We start from the raw sequence: 22,330 nt of genomic DNA, 5'->3' as shown, positions 1-22,330 counted from the left end.
AAGAGAGGCAAAAATAAATGAGAATTGGAGACTTGCCTTAAGGGTGTATGATTCAAGAGTGTGTGTGTGTGTGTGTGTGTGTGTGTGTGTGTCATGCTCAGTTGGGATACCCGCCGACTAATCTATAAAAACAATTAACTATTTTGCTTTATAGATATAATAATTTTATTACTATACGTTAATGAAAAATAATAAGAAAATTGTAAAAACTAATTCGGTTTAATTTAAGAAGTCCTACCCATAGTTAGATAAACAAATTATATTATTCACTTTAATTTTTTGATTGTAGGTGTACATGTTTCAGGGTGTCCCGTGTATATGTTTCAGGGTGTCCCGTGTATATGTTTCAGGATGCCCCGGTCACATGTTTCAGGGTGTCCCGTGTATATGTTTCAGGGTGTCCCGTGTATATGTTTCAGGGTGTCCCGTGTATATGTTTCAGGGTGTCCCGTGTATATGTTTCAGGGTGTCCCGTGTATATGTTTCAGGATGCCCCGGTCACATGTTTCAGGGTGTCCCGTGTATATGTTTCAGGGTGTCCCGTGTATATGTTTCAGGATGCCCCGGTCACATGTTTCAGGGTGTCCCGTGTATATGTTTCAGGATGCCTCGGTCACATAATGTTTCAAAACCTTCTCTGTGATAAGCCAGCATTATTAAATCACAAATTCTATGAGTAGCTTTCCTTAACAGTTTCTGGAAACATTCAGGAACAAACTTCAGAAGCAAGAGATTTACTTGTAGCTGCAGATAACGTTTATACAATAAAAGGCAGTACTGTATCTTTATTACATTAGGAGCAAGTAGCAAATTAAGATTTACTGACGACTAATCCAACTTGTATCATCCGACAATGCTGACATAAATCATTTATGAATTATTAGAATTTCATATTAAAATCCAATTCGCTCATTTTGAGTTGATCTGCAGGAGCAAACCTTTACGTAATGCCAACGCTTCTGTAGCCTCACATACACAAAAATGCTTGGAAACTACATTCTTGTCAAGAACTTAGATCGCTTCAAAAGAAAATGAAACTTGTTTTGAAAAGACTTCTATCAAAGGTACGTTAATTTCCCTGCAGTAAGTCTTTGAAGTGTTAAAATTTTGAATGAACTTGGAAAAAATCTTAATGAGAAGAGCTAAGGAATTAAGTAAGATGAGATCAGGAAAAATATAGCTATATTTAGTTATGAATAAATTGTTACAAATCGTGTGATAAAATAATGCAGATGTGATAATTTGTCACTAAGGCTGAGTGAATCTACGAAGACACATTAATAAAAAAAAAGAGAGATACAAGGTGGCGGCTCCTAAGATACGCGGTGTGTCACTTATCCAAGCCAGTAGTGGCCAGGGTAAGGTGGTTATTAGTCCCAGAAGTGGCCAGAGTAAGGTGGTTATTAGTACCAGTAGTGGCCAGATAAGTTGTACTCTACTAATAAGAACACCGTCTTCATTTCTCCTGCTTGGATATCTGCGTTTGAGGCAGATATACTTTGCAGATGAATTTTTCGTTGGGTGCGAATATTTCACTGGTAGGTATCACAGCTGTACCAAGGCCTGACGGAGTAGTTATGATGTTATTGTTTGTGTCGTGGAATGGTGAACTTTATTCAGACGGTGTGGCCACATCATCCCCTAGTGGTAGTTGCTATTCTGTGTAATCAACATCGGTGTTTTCATATGTGGATATCACACCCTGGGTTCAAATTGACTAGAGCCACGACCCCGTGTTCTTGTATATATTCTGGCAATACAGCAAAAGCAAGTCTATCAGTTTCAATCTCCCCTCACTCATCCCTGAGTTAGAACAGTTGAATCACTGAACACATTCCAAAGAGCAAGCTTTCCTTTTCCAGCAAAACTCCTTGTTACGTCAGCACCACATATTACATGAAGCCCAGGCAAAGCTGCGCGACCTTGCTGGAGCCAAGGACCTCATAAATGGGTCCACTGGGATCGCGTAATGTCTTTGACAAGTTCCAATCACAAAGTTGGTATACTTGCAAAATTTTGGATGTCTCCTGAGAAGCAAAACACGAAAATCTGTGTCTGGTGAGTAGATATCAAAATACGAGGCTCCTTCCGCTGTAGCATCAAGAGCATGCAAATTCAGTTTTTGTCTGCTTCTTCATGGTCACTTCATGCTCATGTGGTTGTGCCCCAGGTCACCGCCACGCAGTTGTACAATTTAGTAGAATCGTCTCGGGTAGATAGCATGTTACGTCCATCTTGGTTTTTACAGTTGATAAAGAATAGCTTCATTTGAATCTGCTATATAATATAGGGTGTTGCATTTACATCTAACACGTTTATTAGCGCTGTAAAAAATTAATGATCAACGTAAATGCTCTGCATAACACAGGGATACAAGATTATGCTGTGACTTAACACCATTTATTTCTTAACAATTACCTCTGACAAATGGGCCAAGAAATGTCCTTCGAAATGAAGGCTGCTTTTGAATAACGGAATTTGTTTGAATAAAGAGCTTCACCAGATTAATTCTTGTCGGTAGGTCGTAGTGTTCCATCACTCGAAACTTAGGCATCACCTGAAACACAGGAAAAAAAAAATTAGTTACGACATTACTAATTCCGGCCATAATGATTACAAATGTGTCGGATAGAACACCCTGTATATTGGTATCAGTGGCATGGTAAAATATGGTTGGCGAAACTTGTCTCTTGTCACGGGTGTCTGTCTTCAGTGATGATGGCACCTCATTGTGGTCAAATACTGTGAGGAAGTCGTCTTCGTAACTCTCTGTTTTTGCAGAATGTCCGATCATTTCTCTTGTAACCATGTGCAGAGGATACTTGTAAGATGATTCTCTATTTACAAAAGAAACAAAGATATTTGTTATATGAGGCTACAAGGGAGCATGTCAAGGCGCTATTGTGAGAAGGGTTACTTAAATACTGTTTGTCTCTGGCACAGTTATTCTTGGTCGGCTGTTAATATCATCCTGTCGGTCCTTTCCCACCCATGAACCCTGAGACATCACACATTGTTGGATCTATAGATGACGCACTGTGTGATATCTCGGATTCGCAAGTTCATGAATCTCAGGGTTCATGGATAGGACGGGGGACTGGCAGAACTTTTTTGGTGGGTGTACTGTACACCCCTGCATGTACAGTGTTTTGATAGTACATTTTATGCCAAGAGGCTGATCTGAATTCCAGCTCGTCATAAGTTAAAGCACTTGGCCTGGGCATTTACTTATCTCGGCATGGTCTTTGTCACCATTAAGTCCTCGTTAGATAATTAAAAAAAGAAGTGTTCGTTAAAGCCGCCATCTTGAATTTAAAGTGGTCACCCACTGTATTATATTAAGTATAATAGTTAATAAGAAAAATCACTTCCATTTAATTTCTAAGAATTCTTTGCAAAATATAATGGGGAAAACACTGTTTTTAATCTATATATTCATTTATCTTAATGGTAATATTTTTGCTAATACTTAATATAAATATGGTTTAAAAATAGCCATAAAGTGAGTTTATACATTGTTAGCATCATAATATAATATTTTTTTTACTTAATTATACCTTCTGCTCTTAATATTTTCGTGTTTTTAGTTTAGATAACTCGAACAAAATGTGCAGTAAAGGACTGAAACCCCACCTAGTATATATATAATGTATATTAGAGCCCTCACTTGCCTCCAGCGTGGCGTGAGAAGACCATATAATTCCCCAGATCAGCGAGACTTAACGACCTCGGCCACACAAGATGCATGGCCACTGACATACTACTGGGCTGCACGCGATATTTATTTAGTAATTATCCACTAATGACAGAGATAAAAACAATTGCTATATCATTACTAATATCTTTCTACACGCTTCTCTTTCGTTGGTATTTCGTGTCCATCTACATATATATAACAAGTTTGGGGTATGAAAGAAACAGTCTAAGCTGGATATATCGGGCAGTAGGAGAAACACGAGGGTCAACGTGTTACTACAACAAAGAGAAAATAAATAGATAACTGAATTTCTTTTATGTAAACAATGTACGGTCTCAGATGGAATACTGCAGTCACCTGTGGCTGGGTTTGTTTTCTTGAGGCATTTCTCCTTCTCGATTTAATGTTGAAAATAGCCACGAAAACGGCCAACAACATTGTCCTTACCTTTAACTTCAGCTTTGCATATTCGCAGGAATATTTCATCACTTTTCCATTTTATGGATATTTCAACAGATATTATTCTGATGCGCTTAACTCAATAGTACCTACACAACACACTCTAAGGGGGCACTTAGGAGAGTCCGTGAATTTTATGTTTAAATTCCTTTCTACATAATATATTTGACACACCCTTTGCTTGTGTTTGTAAAAATAAATAAATAAATAAACGAGGGCTACATCGTAAACTAAGGGTTCCTGGCAGTCCACCCCTGGCCATTAATGTTTTGGGATACTATGAGCCTATTATTCAATCTCCAAAGGCTTGTTATTTTGCTTCTGTTGCAAGCTGTTTAGAAATAAAGTGGTACATCACTTACAAAGAACAGCTCAAAGGGTTAGAACATGTTTGTCTGCTCTTCTCTCTTCTCGTGAAAAGTTATGAACATTTAAAAAATAAAAAAATGGAAAGAACTTGAAATGTGATCGAAAAGCTGAAAACTATTGACCAAGAAATGTGTATGGGATCAAACGAGAAGAAGAATATTGGCAACAAATACCGGAGAGATTGAATGCTTTAGTGAGAGGTATTGGAAACTTCTTAAAATATGTGGAATATCTGAACCTGTTTGATCCAGTCATGAAGGGTAAAAAAAAAAAAAAAAAATATATATATATATATATATATATATATATATATATATATATATATATATATATATATATATATATATATATATATATATATATATATATATATATATATATATATCCAGTTCTGACATGCTGCTCAAAAAGAAAATACATTTCAATATTCTATACTGTACATCAGACGTCTATATGGGGGGGGGTGGGGGGTTATACCACTGTAGGAGACGACTGGAATGTCATTATGTAGGGTGTCCCAGAAAAATGTCCCTCCCTGCTCCCTGAGACACTGAGTTGGAGGGAGGCAGGCAGGCAGGCAGGCAGGAAGGGAGGGAGGGAGGGAGGGAGGGAGGAAGGGAGGACGTTTTTCTGGGACACCCTATATATTGAGAACTTATTTGGCCAAGGCGTATTCCTGGTTTATCCAAACAGTTAACATTCGCTTAATAGTATGTATAAAGTCTGGTTCACAATACAAACCTCACAAGGTTTTTACTGCGTATTATACTGTATGTTAATGGTGATAAAGAATAAGTCATTACACTGTACACTACCCCCCTTCCCCAGTCTGTTTCTAGTGGCCGCTCGGTGCGTGTGTCCCGAGGACATAAGTTTCCAAATGGGGAGTAGCCAGTGGTTGTTCTGGAGATACAAGGGAGGTTAAGTGCTTTGGGTTTTGTTTCATCTTTAATCTTTTACTTATTTCGTTCATGGGAATATATGGAGGCGGTGTACACTACTTGTTACTTCGTTGATTTTCACTAACAAATTCATTCCATTAGTTGGTGGCATATCTCACCCATCAGGCCCACTTATACAGCATAAACTTTATTTTTTTCACGTGTCTGAGAAACAATTGTCGGTATTTCCCTGTGGAGAGAATGTGAACTGATTAAAGATTTTAAATGCTGTAAGAATTTTGTTGACATGAACTTTTTATATCTTATTACCGTTTGCATTTTAAACTACAAAACAATAACTTTTTACAGAAGTAACTGAAACGTAAACAGAATAGTCATACAGTAAGTAGCTATGACAGATTAATGTTAATTATTTAGTAAGACATTTTTATCGCTCAATTGGTAACAGAATGAAAGCCATTGATAAAATTCAACATTAATTTCCATCTGCACTTGTTATATGAGAACTCAGTAAATGACATACCCGAAACAAATGATAAATCAACAGAGTATTTAAAGTCCAAAGGATTTTTACTTTATTCATTTTAATGTACACAAGTTGCCAAGTGCAGGGACTGGACACGATGAGTCAGCAAATATCTGCATTTATCCTCGACCTAAAGTTCTGTGGTGGGTGTTGCCCCGTGTGTACACCGATGGTGGTGGTGGGTGTTGCCCCGTGTGTACACCTATGGTGGTGGTGGGTGTTGCCCCGTGTGTACACCGATGGTGGTGGTGGCTGGTGTTGCCCCGTGTGTACACCGATGGTGGTGGTGGGTGTTGCCCCGTGTGTACACCGATGGTGGTGGTGGGTGTTGCCCCGTGTGTACACCGATGGTGGTGGTGGGTGTTGCCCCGTGTGTACACCGATGGTGGTGGTGGGTGTTGCCCCGTGTGTACACCGATGTTGGTGGTGGGTGTTGCCCCGTGTGTACACCGATGGTGATGGTGTTGGCAGCCATTACATAGACGACTATGTAGAAAATTAAAGCAGATTTGAAAGAATCCTTTCAAACCTAACCTAACCTACCCTAACCTAACCTAACCTAACCTAACCTAACCTAACCTAACCTAACCTAACCTACTTTATACATAATTCGGCTATCTTATGATGGTAAATGACATCTTAAACTGAACACAGCGAATTTGTCAAAATACGAATTAATTTCCATTGATTTGCAACAATAAAAACCGTTTTCCTTAAAGGGCGAAAATTGATCTCATCAGTGTCCTCCAATTCAACAATCCACCGAATATCATATACGGGTCTGTTCGTATACACGAGTGTACACAAACATTTCAAAGAATACTATTGTGTTGATGGAAAGTTAATAGAACAGGTTATAAGGACGTCACTACACATTATTTTACCTAACACAGGGACCTAGTACACCCAGTATTGGTATTATGAGCAATATATAAAATGTTTATCTGCCAACAAATTTTCATAAATTTCGCAATGATTAACACGAGAGTGCCAACGAAATATTTTTAATATATGACAATGTTTTAATCAGGCCATTATGCTGATGCTAGCGTACACACACACACACATCTATCATTTTGTATATTTACTCGCTACTTTACGTGAAAATGTACACATAAAAGTCTGACTAACCCTTCCATTTACTACCATCAGTATTCAGTCACATATTTAATTGTACAAACGTAGGTATGTGTTTACATATACGCATATAAAACACTCGAATATAGACACGTCCACAAATGTGGATGTATAATTCTGTATAATTCTGTATGTATGGCGAGTACTGTAAGTGATCCAAAGCTAACTTAACGAAACCGTCATATCTCCTATTACCTCCAGCTTACAGTAGATATACACCTAATGCTATGTTTGCTCTGGTCTTTCTTTTATATGCCTCTGCGTGAAAGACAGTTTCATATGAACATAATCATAAGTCTGCTTAACTTTCGTAAAATTTTTAAGCAATATTGATTATCCCATAGAAATCATTTTTGGAGTAGGGAGAGTCGATGTTGATCCACGCAGGAGAATATTCAGTCTCAATATATTTTATTTGCGTAAAGATACGTCGGCGCCTCCAACGTTGCCTGGGCAGCTGACAAAATCCCTGGTAAAAAGATGAGGATTTAAGTTTTCAAGACAAAAATTATTGTCTTAATGAGAAAAATATATTTATCAAAGTTGCATACTAGAAAGTCTTCGTTGTCGTGAACCACGACCTGGGTGAGAAGAGCTTCACTGCAGTCATTATTGATACAGGTGAAAATATATCGAACCACAAGACCTGGTTTACGATGACACGAAGATGTACGGGAAGATGACAAGTGAAGAGGTTATCAAATAGTGACAGGATGAACAATTCTTTATAATATACTCGTAGCAAAATGTAGGACGCTTCATGTGGGATACAATACCAAACACAACGAGTCTCTGAATAACACTTTTGGAAACTTTTGACGTGGATAAAGATCTCGGTGTCATGATAGACCAATCATTGAAGGCAGCGCAACAAGTGGGAGCAGCAGTAAAAAAAAAAAGCCAACCACGCTCTATGAATTATAAATCTTACCTTCAAATAAAACGCTAATAAAATGTTCCTTTGACTATTTACAGGCATGGAGACATAACATCCCTAGAAAAAATGTAACACAGATTAAGAGTATTCATCAAGTATATCGTCTCGATTAACCAAACACAGTCAATTCACCAGACAAAACACGATAGGGTGGATCTCTTAGAGACATCCAGAGCCTTAAAAGGGATGGTTATAACATCAATCCTTCCAAGGTGTTATGAAAGACGTGGTGGTAGACCTATGAAGCAGCCTTCCAGCTCGAGCCGTGGGCACGAGAATAGTCCTAAGCTTCACAATAGCCTCGGAGAAGACTATCGAGACCAATGGCGGGATCTTGTACAGACCGCTTGCCTCCTTCCTTCGTCGTGGCTACCTTTAATTAGGATTCTCGTTAGATAAATCAGGTAATCTAAATTTATAATTAAATAGAGGTTAAATTTAGGATTATTCTGTCAGTTTCTACTAGGTGACCTATAGTCACATATGAATGTTTAGTTCAGGTTTAATCTTAACAGTTCGTAAATTTACGCATTTATTTTACATTTCATCTACTCTAAATTCTTGAAGCAAGGAAGAAGAGTTGTACTCCGGCCAGCGACTGATGCGCCCCGTTGGGTAGTTTGTCTGTTACGCATACATGTGGGTTTATACTTGGTCCGTCATACACACACTTGGAAATGCAGTTTGTCTGCCATGCACACACTCGGGTATACCTCGTATATACATTGTTATACACACACTTCAGTAAATATCTCGCCTGCCATGCACACACATTTGGGTATATACTTTGTTATTTACACACTTCAGCAAATTGCTTGTCTACCATGAACCCACTCAGTATATAGTTTGTCTGCCAATCACACAATTGAGTTTATACAGTATATTATATTCCATGCACACACTTCAGCATAATAATATGTTTACCATGCTTCAATTTGAGTATATAGTTTGATATAAATTTCTAAAAACGTCAACTATTTGTTATGTTAAATTCGCAGTTATTGTTCAGATGCAATATGTAATTTTGTTCGCCTTTCATTGAACTCTTGTATAAAATACCATGGGGTAAATTTTCTTGGGTATGCCACGCCAATCTCATCATCTCGGGTTGTTTTTATATCCACTGTGTTTGTCTGCCTTTGTGAACATAGTTGAGGACTGAGTTTGATGAATCTTGATAAATTAATACATTTTACCCAACAAAGAAAAAGTGGAAGGTTAAGTTCATAGGTCAAATTCAGTGTCCTCCGCTCTCTGCTAATTTATCATGTGCTCTCACAATGTGACTTTTAACTGAGAACATTAGTAGTTGCTCATTTTTTTTTAAATCTCATGGAAACAAATATACATGCAATTCATTCAGATGATACCCATGGAAAAATAATGAACGTTATTGTGCATATGGGGAATGTTGCAGGTTTCATTATTCTGCTTGTTTTTCTTACATGTGCCAAATTGGTTAATTGACTAAGGCCAAACACGCACTGTATATTGCCCCTTGTGGTCTCAGCTCAGATTCCTGGACTGTAATATTACATCACATGTCGCCAGTTGTGTTCTGCGACACACTTCTGGTAGAAAGAAAGTGAGAAAAATCTAAAAGCAATGATATCAGAATGGGCAATAAATTCTGAAGCAGAAATCAACTGTACATTGAGAATGTGGGATAACTTCTATCAGTCTTCTGAATGAGAGCCACTGTCTTTAAGATTTGCACCAACTCACGGACGCAATATCAAGATATTTTACTGCAAAGTTGGTTGTTTATGCAAACGGTCTCTCGACTTCTCGACTATTCCAATTTTACTTAACATATGTGACGCAGTCATCCAAAAGATTCTTTTGGTATGAAGGAAACTGCCATTTAATTTCGTACTTATTTTCAAGAGAATATTAAACCAATACAATACAGCACACAGCAACCTTTCTCTTGTGTTAAGGTCAGCGTTTTCACCTCGGGCAGCTGATTATGATACGAATTCTTGAATATTTTAAAATGAATATAAAGGAACGAGGTTTTACCACCTCTGAAAATGTTGATGAAGTGTATAAGATAGTGATAGTGACAGACAGCCACCAGGCAGCGGCAAGGCGGAGTTTGTGGTATTCGAATTAAATCTGTCCTCTCTATCCCTTGAAAAGATCTGGGTATGACAAAATGTCAGTAAATCGGATACTCATTTGTTGAATACTAATTATAAAGGAAATTAGATTACAAGGACAACTTTTCAGACTGTGATTGGGTGCTAGCAATAACTTTTCTCGCTAATTTCACTTGAGCATCTCATGCTGCGAATTAAACTATTAAACATTGTCAACTCTCATTAAGGCTCAGAGTATCATTAGATGTAAAACGTTATCACTGTTAAAGGAGTTCAATGCTATGGTCCTGCACAGTCACACTATTCAACATTAAATGTAGAAATATTCCTAATCTCTCTGAAGATTTACGACGTTCGCAACGAGTAAATATAATTGCAGGAGGATACAACTTTCTACCAGATTATCTTTATTATCATTTCAGACGTGATATTAAGAGAGCGGGTATTACAAACTTTAAACATCTACCAGACAAGAAGCTAAATATTTTTATTCTACATAATGAAGGATTTGTTGTGGTTGAATGTGGGTGCGCCAAGTCCGTAGACTTGTTAGTGATAGGTTTAAGTTAACATATTCTGTGTTATAATCGTTAAGGTGATTTACTGTACCTTACGTATAAGAAGCGAAGATCGTAGATATTAACCGTCTTATAATTGAAAACTTAATGACAGTTTTAGTTATGCTGTACTGGAAGGTGGGTATGTGGATTTAATTACGGTACAAATTATATTCACTATACTTATACTGTAGCAAACTTGAATAAAACAAGTATTTGCATGTTGTTGAAAGAATCTCTCTCTCCCTGAAATGGATTTACTGAATCTAATTGTCCCCGTGGCCTTAATCTCCGCCGGCTACAATCAATCAAAGTCCAAGCGACATCCTCACGTCTGAGTTGGTGACCATGACTCTCAGCTTCAAGCGTTTGGGCAGTCTTAAGCAATCCTTACAGATGTTGTACCTCTCCGGGGATCAAGCTTTTAATTACATTCATCTATCCCAGTCTCTGGCTTCCTCTGGCCTTCCTCCATTCAACTTTACTCAATATTATCTCCACAATTATCCCCCCATTCGTAATTGTATTACTAAATATTTTCTACATTAAAATTTCTCTAAAATTACAATATTATTTTTTCATTTACTTTTTTATATTTAATTCATAAAGGAGATGTTTATACACACTACAGCACGTCTTCGACTGTCCCTGGGAATACCCCTAAAAATAATTGGTAAAAAAAATTACTCGGACAAGACAACGATATGAAGGGTAAATCACCGTACCGGTACGTTCCTACAGAGAACATTGATGGCCTCCACGGGTTTCCTTAGAAAATTACACTTTAGCGTAATCTAAATACTCTTTCCCAGGAGAGCATGAGGCCTCCACGGAACACGTGTGGTATACCGTAATAGGCTTCCTTACACCCCAGTTGGAAGTGTCCTAACGAGCGACTCCCTCTACCAGGCCTCCATCAAAGGAGTATAGGGTCACTATCTTCAAAATCTAGTCCGCCTCACATCTTCTAAAGAGGCTCCTTTGGCAAGGCACAGAGTTCTATTTGGACTAATGGGTACCAGGGATTACCTCATGAGCTCCCAAGCCTAGGGACAGGGCATAAGATGGTTAGGGGTGAATATAAAATCGAGACGGGATCCATTAGCGTGTTTACGTTACTTGCAGCAAAAGTTCCTTCTGAAGTTGCAAGACAGCTATCAGGGGCAGAGTGAGGCATTCTGAAAGAGTAAAATACTTTATATTATTGGACCCTGATGATTGATTAATTGTCAGTTTCACGAATTGGTCGTTGGTGTCTGGACAAAAGTTATAACAGAAGCCACTGAGAGAAGTTCTTGACTTATATTAATATGGTAACATTTAGCTCGGGAAAATAATATATGAATCCTTCTACATAGATAATCTGATAAATACAAACAATTATACGAATTTTGAGGTTATAATCAATGTAAGAGATGACAGACTAGATCAGAGTACATTATATACTAACCCTTGGGTATGCAAGGAGGCAGAGTTGCCGGACTGTCTTCGGCAGCCTTCATTTATCTAACATTAAACTTGAAGTTCCCATTTACACCTTGGTGGGCTATAAGTGCCGCAAGTTCGGACATTAATTCTATATAATAATAAATGGGAAAATGGGGGCATTCTTGATAAGATATTAATGAAATATTCTAATAGAAAAATAAAACCCATAATCCCTTCCATAAATATTTAAAATTGGCATAATAAAAACTACTGCGATATCATGCCTAACACACACACACACACACACACACACACACACACACACCCATACCCATATTCACTAATATACAGGGCTGCACTTACCCGTACGTGTGTGTGAGCGCTTGTTTCATAATAATATCAGTTTTTACATAAACTTGCGCAATGTAAAGTATTTTCTTTGATCTCTAGTTAATGATTATTAATTTTTAATTTCAACTCCTCATTTCTACAATGAACAGACCGACAAAGGCTAAAAGGTGTTATTAACCTTTTGGGTGGTAAGTTACTCTGTCCTTTGTTATATTGTTGCGACCTTCCTTGTTTAATGTTAATACACGAGGAAACCGGAGTGCCTGCCCGGAGAAAACCCGCGATGCTTGATAATTAAGATAATTGTTGCTCGCTGTGTTCGAGGATGGCCAGTCGTAGGGTCACCTAGGCGTGAAAGGTGTAGAAGCTGTCACCAACACCACAACCTCACACCATCTTCAACATACCTCTTCTCATAGGACTTCTCACTTTTTGTTAGTTGTGAGAGAACGCCGCCCAAGACCACCAACATTGGATTCTATGGTGGGTCTCCAGCCTCTGCAAAATTCAATTAATTATATCATACAATTAGTGAAACATTCCAGTTAAATTACATAGAGCTGCCGCGCTTCTCTTCCATCAATCTTTTCCTGTGACAGAGGCAACAAGCCAACTTCTACGCCCCTCACCATCCTCTCTCTACTGTGTCTCTTGACCCAAGGCAGAATAAAAGATGCGAGATATGGTAATGAGAGCTTCTTGTTTTGCATATATCATCACCTGTAAGAAGAAACATTCATAGAACATCATTAACATTTATATGAATTTTAATCATTATTGAACTTCGATTTGGTCATTCGTCAATAGAAGCGTTAGCGTATATGCATTTCGAGTACAATGTTGAATATTATGATAACGTTCAATTACTTTTGATTTATCATTCATAAGAAGAAATATTACAGCTGATTAATACTTGTCATAACTGTCCAGCTTAATAAAAACCCCGACACACCTGGGGTTTAGTCCTGGACATACCGATGGATCCATGTAAATGTTCCCGTCGTATAGTGCACCGTAATGTACTCTGGATTTATTCACATTAACATCAGCTTTTATTTTTAATTTTTCATAATATTTTCCTCACTTTTTTCAACTAACCTGAGCGTATTGGCCTACTGACAGCATCTCTTAAACGCAGGACTGTATTAGGAAAAGGGGGGGGGGGGAGGGTGAAAAGTCAAGGTCCTACCAGAATTTTTTTTTAGAGTATATTTCCAACCTTGTGTGTCAGGAAACCACATAATGCACAGCATAAAGGAAAAATTTATACTGCTTGAATTAAAAAATAAATAAAGTAAATAAAAAATAAAATAAATTGTCCTACAACTTTTATATTCACCTTGACCATGGTTCACGGCGGGATCATTCATCATTATCCTTCAGTGTTTGGCCCTGGATCACTGATTTTAAACATTTATTTATGAAGATTTTGCTGAGTACTCTTGGCGCACGACATACCAGACTCACAGTATTTGCACACTCCCCTGAAGTTAACGGTTTTATTTTTAGGCAACTTAAAGTGCTTCCATATTGTTGATGAGGCCATGACTTATCGTTTTGACTCTCATTGCAAATCCTAAAGCCTATGTAAAAGACTTGGAGAGCCATAGACCCTTCACCTTACAGCTTCAGTTGTAGACTGAATGCTGCACAGCCTGGCAGACTGGGTGTCAAGGTCACAGGTCAAGTGAGCATGGTGACCTAACCTCAACTCAGTGACCTGCTTCATCAGTCACCACTGACTGTAGTTTTGGTTGTACCAGAAACCTACAATGTACTTGAAGGTACTTGTTGCATTTTAAGTACATTGGGTCTGAGGCCAAGTATAAGTACTGAATAATTTGAGACAGAGTCCAAGTACATTAAACTGTGTACTCAAGTACATAAAGTACTTGTATTGGAATCCAACTCTGCTAGATACAGGGTTAAAATTTTTAATAATGAACAGTCCAACAGCATTCTCATATCGTTGAACTTTTCTTTAAAAAAAAGTCCATCCTTACAACTCAAAGGGCGTACCGTCCAGAACTTAGTGATGTTCCTTCTGAACAAGTCAACCGTAGGTGTGTTTTAAGATTTCGGGAAGATGGAACGGTAGCTGATAACCACGACCAGTTAGACCAGGTGAAGAACACAAGGAAACAGTGAGCGTGTGCGTGGTAGTGTTTTGAGAAGCCAACGAAAATCGACCATGAGACCTTCATTGGAACTTAGATTGCTGAAACCTCTTTAAGATGCTCAGTATTTACTTGTGTGGACTGATGGCGGAGTCGCTGTCAGCAAGGCGAGGTAGAGATGCGAGTATATAAAATAATGTTGTCTTAACTACGATCGTGATAAGCTGTGCATAATGTTCCCCTAATCACAAAAAAAGAGTCAAAATCATCGACTAAGCTAATGGATAATATTTAGGATTTACAAACTTCATTTAATTCCCCATGACCACCACCAATACATACTGAAACTCTCAAATATTCCTTTCTTCAGCCATCTTCGTATAGTAATGTACTGTATCATTAAGCATTAATTGTGGTAACACTTGCGAGTCCGCTAACAAAGTGGTGTTTATTTAAACCAGCTCCAGCTTGTAACACCACTTTAAAAGATGCTGTTGAGATTCATGCTCAAAAGATTCATCGAATCCAGCAGATGAATTATCCCCCCCCCCCCTATCACGAGCAAAGTTTTCATGAAATTGTTTGTAAAAAGTTCACTAAATCGGCTTCACACAAAATGTGCCTCACCTGGGTCTGTTATACACGCCGGGAACGTGGTGGTAACAGCTTGATTCAAGTATTCATCTCCAGAAGTGTCTGTGTTTGAACAAACAAGCAATTAATTCTAAACAGTAGCTACTTCGAAGATCTTACACTACAAACAGTGCTTAATGGCCAGACATCCTGTAAGTAGGCCATCAAAGGCAATGCTTAATTGTATTATAACTGGGCTTCTCCACTAGTATCCATATTGTGATATGTTTCATCCAATGCTGAAATACATGTCCACGTAATATCACATTAAACTTTGAGTACAATGATATATAGTGACAGAGGGGATGTACTATAGATAACCAAAAGGCAATAAAGATCAAGATATCAATTCTGTTATCAGAAGTTGAGGCAAATGTAAATAAATTGATATAATGATAAGGAATACTAGCATCATCAGCTTCTAGCAAAATGTCTTAAACAAAGAAGAAAGAGTAGGATTAGATGTTTAAATAAGATTTGTAACTCGGTTTACTACAAAGGAGACCTTTACAACTATCACAAAGCATGAGAGCCGTAAACTCCATCTGGAGGTTATGTGTCTCGTAAGTGACTAAGCTGTTCTCAGTGTTAGGAATATACTTCAGAATGACAGTCATTTCTAAATTGTCAAGTGATTTGATTTGTTAAGAGCTATTGTCTGAATTTCAAGAATCAAACGTGTCAGAAATGATAGATCTGTATTTCCCACAACAGGACACACACTTCCAATCACTGAATGAATTGTAAATTTCGAGATGTTTGAGGATATGATTATAGATCACCATTTAAAAATCTATTAATGTGTTGGAGCTTGAGCAATGATTTGAAATGTTATATTTTCATAATATCCTTGAAAATGGTTGAATGTTAAGGTATTTCCACAAAGTATGAAGAGATGTGACAACCTTTTTGTGTAGAGCAGTTGGTGAACTTCCACTGTACCTGAAATCCTCTCAGGTTCTCGGACATCCCCAAGTTTTCTAATAGTTTTAGTTTAACTACGAGAGCCGAAATTCCGGACAGTTTCAGATTAACAAAGTAACCAACTGGTTATCCTCATGCAGGGCAGAGATGGAGGCAAAAATTTACGAAAGATTGGTATTCTTCTGGGAATATTTTTAAATTTGCCCAGAGAATTGTATTATTTGAATTGTTCACCAACCTGCCTGGGTTTCTAATAACAAAAAAATTACTCGAACACGACACTTTACATATAGATAGGTTTTTTTCCTTATTCGTTATACTTGTGTTGCTGGAAATATTCAAATACTTTTTTTGTGGAATGGGATTTTCTTGGAATGTTCTGCTAGGTTTAGATTCCTCCACTCTGACTTTACTGTTGTCAATGAAGTGAATTGCAGTAGATATGAACAAGGAAAAGGGGTTCCATATCCCCGATGGCCTGTTATTTGCAGTTTAGATGCGGCACACTGGATACTAAACTTCCGTATACAAGGAAGCAATATGGCCAGTGCTGCTCTCGACTGCTATCACTGAATCGACTTGGGATGCTCCGGACGCGAAAACCAGTGACCCTTAGGAAAGGAGTCAGACTTTGTATCCAGTCGGCCGCCTCTTCTATCACTAGCAAGTCTACGGACTTGGCGCACCCACATTCAACTACAACAAATCTTCGCTACAGTGGTGTCTTCTCTACATTGATTTGGCCAGAGCGTGGGTGACACAGCAGCCAGTCTACGTTGTGGGGGCTGAAATCATCCAGCATTTATTTAGGTTGTGGAATCGGTTTAAACTTTATATTTTAGTAACCAGATGAAGAGAAAATCAACTTTCATGATAAAGGCGATAAACCTTGATTAGTTGAAAGTAAGTAAAAATGAACGGGGTCATGAGTGGTGCTACAACCGTGAATATTGCAATAATGGTTTTAAGATGATGTGTTTGGGTATTGCACCGATAACCATTAGTTACTTCGATAACTGGAACGTTGCCGAAGATGATATGCCGTCTCATGCCTGTACTAAGTGAACACAACTAATTGCTATTTGGAATCCATCTTCACCTAATCTAGGCTTCAGAGATACAGTCAACACAAGAAGAGAAAGACGAGAAGTTTTGACCAACATAAGACACCACATATTGTCTTCTTTTGTTGTAAAGTATATGTATGTTTCTTTGTATCGGTAGAAAGGCTTATGCCTGAGCATGTATTCGTGAGGTTTTGTATTTTTTGTGAATACGATAGGTTGTATATTTATACATGTATGATTCATTGATTGTTTGTGACTATGAAAGTATTTGCTTATGTGTGGTTGTGTGCGCTTGTGCAAGAGCATGTGTATGATTATGGATATGTAATTGATTAACGTGTGAATGTATGTGGGCCTGCACACACACACACACACACACATATATATATATATATATATATATATATATATATATATATATATATATGCATGCAAGTACGTTTGCTAGCACGTGTGTGTGTGTAAGGCGACCTGTGGTGTCATGGTAAGCATGCACGCCTCGCAAGCGTACGGACCCATTTGCCTCTGTCTACCCAGCAATAATTGGGAACCTGGATGTTACTAGATTTGCGGATCGTATTCCGGGGTAATGGTTAGGCAGTGCAGTTGGCGAGTTGTCACGCAGCGCGTTAATTCAGGGTATGGTTGTTGTGTTGACGACAGCTTCTACACCTTAAACAAATTCACGCCTAGGTGGCCCTTGGGCCGGCCATCCTCGTGTGTGTGTGATATCTACAGGGTGATTCACAAAAATGTACATTAAATTGTAGGGTGTATTCACTTTACAATTCTAAGCCACAATGCTTATATATAACAAAATGTCGAAATCTGCATAGCTTGCCGGCTACAACACATGACAGATGTTGAGGTAATGATAGTGAGTGGAGTGAAACAACCGTGGAGAAGGGATACCAAACATCCTCCCTCAGCTGAGCAGCAAATATTAAAGATAAAATAACACAAAAGCTGAGGTAATGTAAGCCTTCTTATAGTAAATATATAGTCAGAGGAATAAATTGTGTGGAAGATGCGCTTTGAAGTGATGGGGGAGTGGTCCGAGGTTGACGGTGGGTAGAGGTGGAGAGGGAGGGCACACGAGTTGTTCTTGGTCCACGATATTGGAAAATATATCAAGCGAAATCGTCTTCAAGGAGGGAGAGTCTTCCTGAAATTTTACAGTGAACCATATTTTTTTTTGTCACGCATGTTCCTTAGTTATAATTTACTGAACTGATGATAACAGAACAAGACTGTTGTATTAAAGGAATTAATGATAGATTGCAATACTTTGTAAGGTACTTGACACGTAGCAAGCTATTAGATTTTGAAAAATTTTAAGTAATTAGGTGATTTTTTTTTATAAACTGTACAGCAAAAATTCATAATAATCAATTACCCATATTCCCATAATTATTTAATATATAACTTTCTGAAACTTACTCTAAATGAAGACCGTCTGCAATTGTTTCCTTTTGTTGTTTAAGCGTTTGAAGTCGAAGGCTGTATGCAAAAGATAAATTGAAGTCCATTAATGCCCGTAACGCATCAATGATTCCTCCCTAGGCCATCTAGTGTGCTATTTTGACTTTGTTTCTTCAATATTCTCGCCTGGTTGTGGACATAAACTGTAAGGGCCAAGGGGATACGTCAATATCACCAGCCTCCCTGTAAACAAATCCGAGCTCCCTAACACCCTTTCCCGGGTCATGGGGTGAGTACACACACGTTATCCCACGAGGCGAGTCTTCTAATCCCCGGCTAAAGAGGACAAGGAAGGAAGGAGGAAGGAAGGAAGGAAGGAAGGAGGAGGGGGGGACGGGGGGCACCAGAAACCATATTTTATTGTCTAATGTACTGTGGCAGCTGAACGTCTCAGTCGATGTGTGCCGATCTGCTACTAGAATAAATATTTGAGAACAAGTGGTAAGAGTTATCGATTATACTGTAAATCACCATTGTACACCATTGTTTCAACGGTGAAAACACGTTGCGCGTCCCAACAATTTTCACTGTACTGTACATAAACAGTCAGAATCGTAATGAATTAATTTTATGTGGTTGATGTTTTTGTGTAAATAGTTTCAGAAATTCTGGGATAATTACATGATTTTTTACGCAATGCACCGAACATAACACAACAGTAATTGGACATTTTTACCATATTAAATCTACTGGCATTAGTTAGTTTTTTTACTAACTAATTAATAACACGATGATTATCTACATATTTAGTTTTCGTGTTAACTAATGACCGGAATTCCCCAATATTTTCAATTATGCGGTAAGCTCATCTCTTCCAGTTCATAAGAGTTTACTAAAATGCAGAAATTTTTTATTCTATAGGCTAAGTTATACGCTATATATCCTTCCCTTAAGAAAAGCACTTTCTTACATTTTGTGTCCTAGTGACCTACTTGTACCTGTGTGTATTGGGGAACTGACCACTAAATCTTCACTTGCATCAGATGATGAATCATGTAAAGAAAGTTGTTGTGGTGCCGTCCACTGGTCACAAGTTTTGTGTTTTATCTGTTTTACGAGATACATTTTCTTGTCTTTTCTCTGTTAACGACAGCGTAATAGTAATCTATGTAAGCCATGTGTTTTGTGGATAATTTTTCGATTAAGTATTAAAACACAACTGACTGTTTTGCGACAGTAGGGCAGTTTTGTTTTGCATTGTCATAATTTTATGGAATGTAGAGGATACACGGTAAAAGTGACTAGTTAATTAAAAAATTTACAATACCATTTGCTCTCATAATATAAACCTGTCCATCAATTTATAAGTAAACCTGAACCATTGCGTGGGTAACCCAACATTGATGCGACACCCGCGTCTGTGGGGTTAGCATGCAAATCATAACGATAATAACATCATCAAGATGAGTCTGCACACAGCTGGCTGCCCAGCACAAGGGGAAACACAGATCTACAGATTTGGCAACAAGGACTCAGACACTACGTGGAGATAGAGCGAGGACGGAGGCCAGATCAAGAGAAACCAGAAGGAGGCGAAGCACAGGGATTCTAAGCCATGATTATTATTGCCTCTTGCCAATGGGGTCAGAAACTCTGGGATCCTGGGGCACCACTGCTATGGAGTTCCTGAATGCGTTAGACTCCAGACTTACTGAAATCACCAGACTCCAGGACATCCAATTAATTGCTCAAGGGTCAATGGGTGCTGCAAACTGGGCTCTCACCCCATGAAGGGCCACTAGTTGGAGCGCACCAAATGCAGAGCCGTCCGTGTAGATTGAGAAGTCGTTCTTTATCAATGGAGTGAGATGTGTTTCAATATTAACTTTTTTCCTACATAATTCTACCCAATTCGCTGTTCATGATTATTTTACAAGTTTGAAAAATAAGAAAATAGTAATTGCTTAAAACTTACCGGGTTAAAAATATAAACGGGGGTAGATATTAATAAATAAAAACAAATCTACAGTCTACTTTTAAAATAAAATAAAAGAATTAGTGTCCAAGAAAGTACAAATACAATACTGTGAACATTGAACTAACCAGGATTTCAAACAAGGGTAGCGCCATCCTCTGCCAATTTCGCCCTTTTCCTACTGAAGAGGGTGCACTAACAAGGCCATCACGAGAGGGTAGGGTAGGGCTGCGATCACTGCTCTTTTGAACAGAAACCCAAAACGCTCAAACTCGCTTCCTTGTTTTGATTTCTTCCCAGTAGATTTTCCTTTTGCGGGTTAATGGCTATATACACCGTTTTGTTGATACTAATACCAATGCAATCAACTACACCCGTCCTGTTACCGTAGATTAGTTTGGAGGTTCGCATCATAGTTTTTTTTTACACGGTTACACGTCATATAACCTTTTAATACTTGTGATATCATTCTCAATATCTACAGTATTCCTATAATAGTTGAAGGTTATTGCAACTTTCGAACTCTCTAAATCCGACAATATTTCACTTTTATTTGGCCTCAAATTGTATCCACTAGACTCAAGCTTTACATAACACCTCGGTTCGTATCTGCCATCAGTTAAATTTCATAAGAATTACTCTTACCTTCTGCTGATTTTTCTTTTCAAAATCATTAATCTTCAACTTCTTTGTTTCTGACCCATTCTTAGAAGATCCAAAACCTGTCACCTACCCCGTTTTAACTGTCATCCTGCCAGCAATATCCCGCTCAACTTTCCCCTCCAGTTTTCATCAGCAAGTTGCCAAGATATCCGTGATATATACTGTATAACATAGAAAATGGCAGTAAAATGGAGATAATGACGATGGCGTTTATTTGGTGAATGGGTACATATCATTTGGGTGCATTAGGGTACGTTAGGGTAGACACCATTCGTAGCACTAAGTCACAGCGGTACTCAATTTCCTTCCACACATTTTCTAACATCTCTGAGTAGTTCCATGGATAAGATAGAATAAATAGTGCCTATATGAGATGCTTGGATTACCAAAGTGGAAATTAAGTTTGATTTGTAATGTTGATTTTCCATCATTAAACATAGAAAGATCGAACATTACCTTTACGACTTCCATTCGCAGAGAACCTGTAAGATCAAGGTGTAACGCACAATAACCTGATAGTGGTTCTCCAAATACTGTAAAGTCTATCAAAATGCACTACACAATAATTGGGTAATAGTGAACCTTAAGACTACCTGGTCATGGTTCCCCCCTCAATAACCAGGAAATGGTGTAGCACAATAATTTGGTCTTGGTGCACTACACAATAACCTTAACATGGTTCCCCTCTCAATAACTTGGTCATTGTGCAGGATACAATAACCTATACACCACACAAAAACTTAGTTAAAATGCACGGTACAGTAACTTGGTCAGAATGTATCACATTAACGAAAATCGATACGAAAAACTGCGTTCAGGTGTGAGGAAAGTGTGGTCAACTAGGAGGCGGTAATTATGACCTAACTATTAAGGACTTTTTATCTGTTTACCTGGAGTATGGGATGAACTCTATGTGGATAACGAGTGGCATATACAGTACATGTTTGGACTGTTTCATAAATTAAACAAAAGAGAATGGTGTTTATATAAGGCCCAGGTGATATAGTGGATGTTAACTGATGCAACACATCGCGCACTCCTACTAAATTGTAACTTTATACATG

The sequence above is a fragment of the Homarus americanus genome, unplaced genomic scaffold (genome assembly GCF_018991925.1).
Source record: "Homarus americanus isolate GMGI-L3 unplaced genomic scaffold, GMGI_Hamer_2.0 scaffold30108, whole genome shotgun sequence".
Classification (NCBI taxonomy): Eukaryota; Metazoa; Arthropoda; class Malacostraca; order Decapoda; family Nephropidae; genus Homarus; species Homarus americanus.
The sequence above is the reverse complement of the archived record's forward strand: the minus strand, read 5'-3'. Positions refer to the sequence as shown.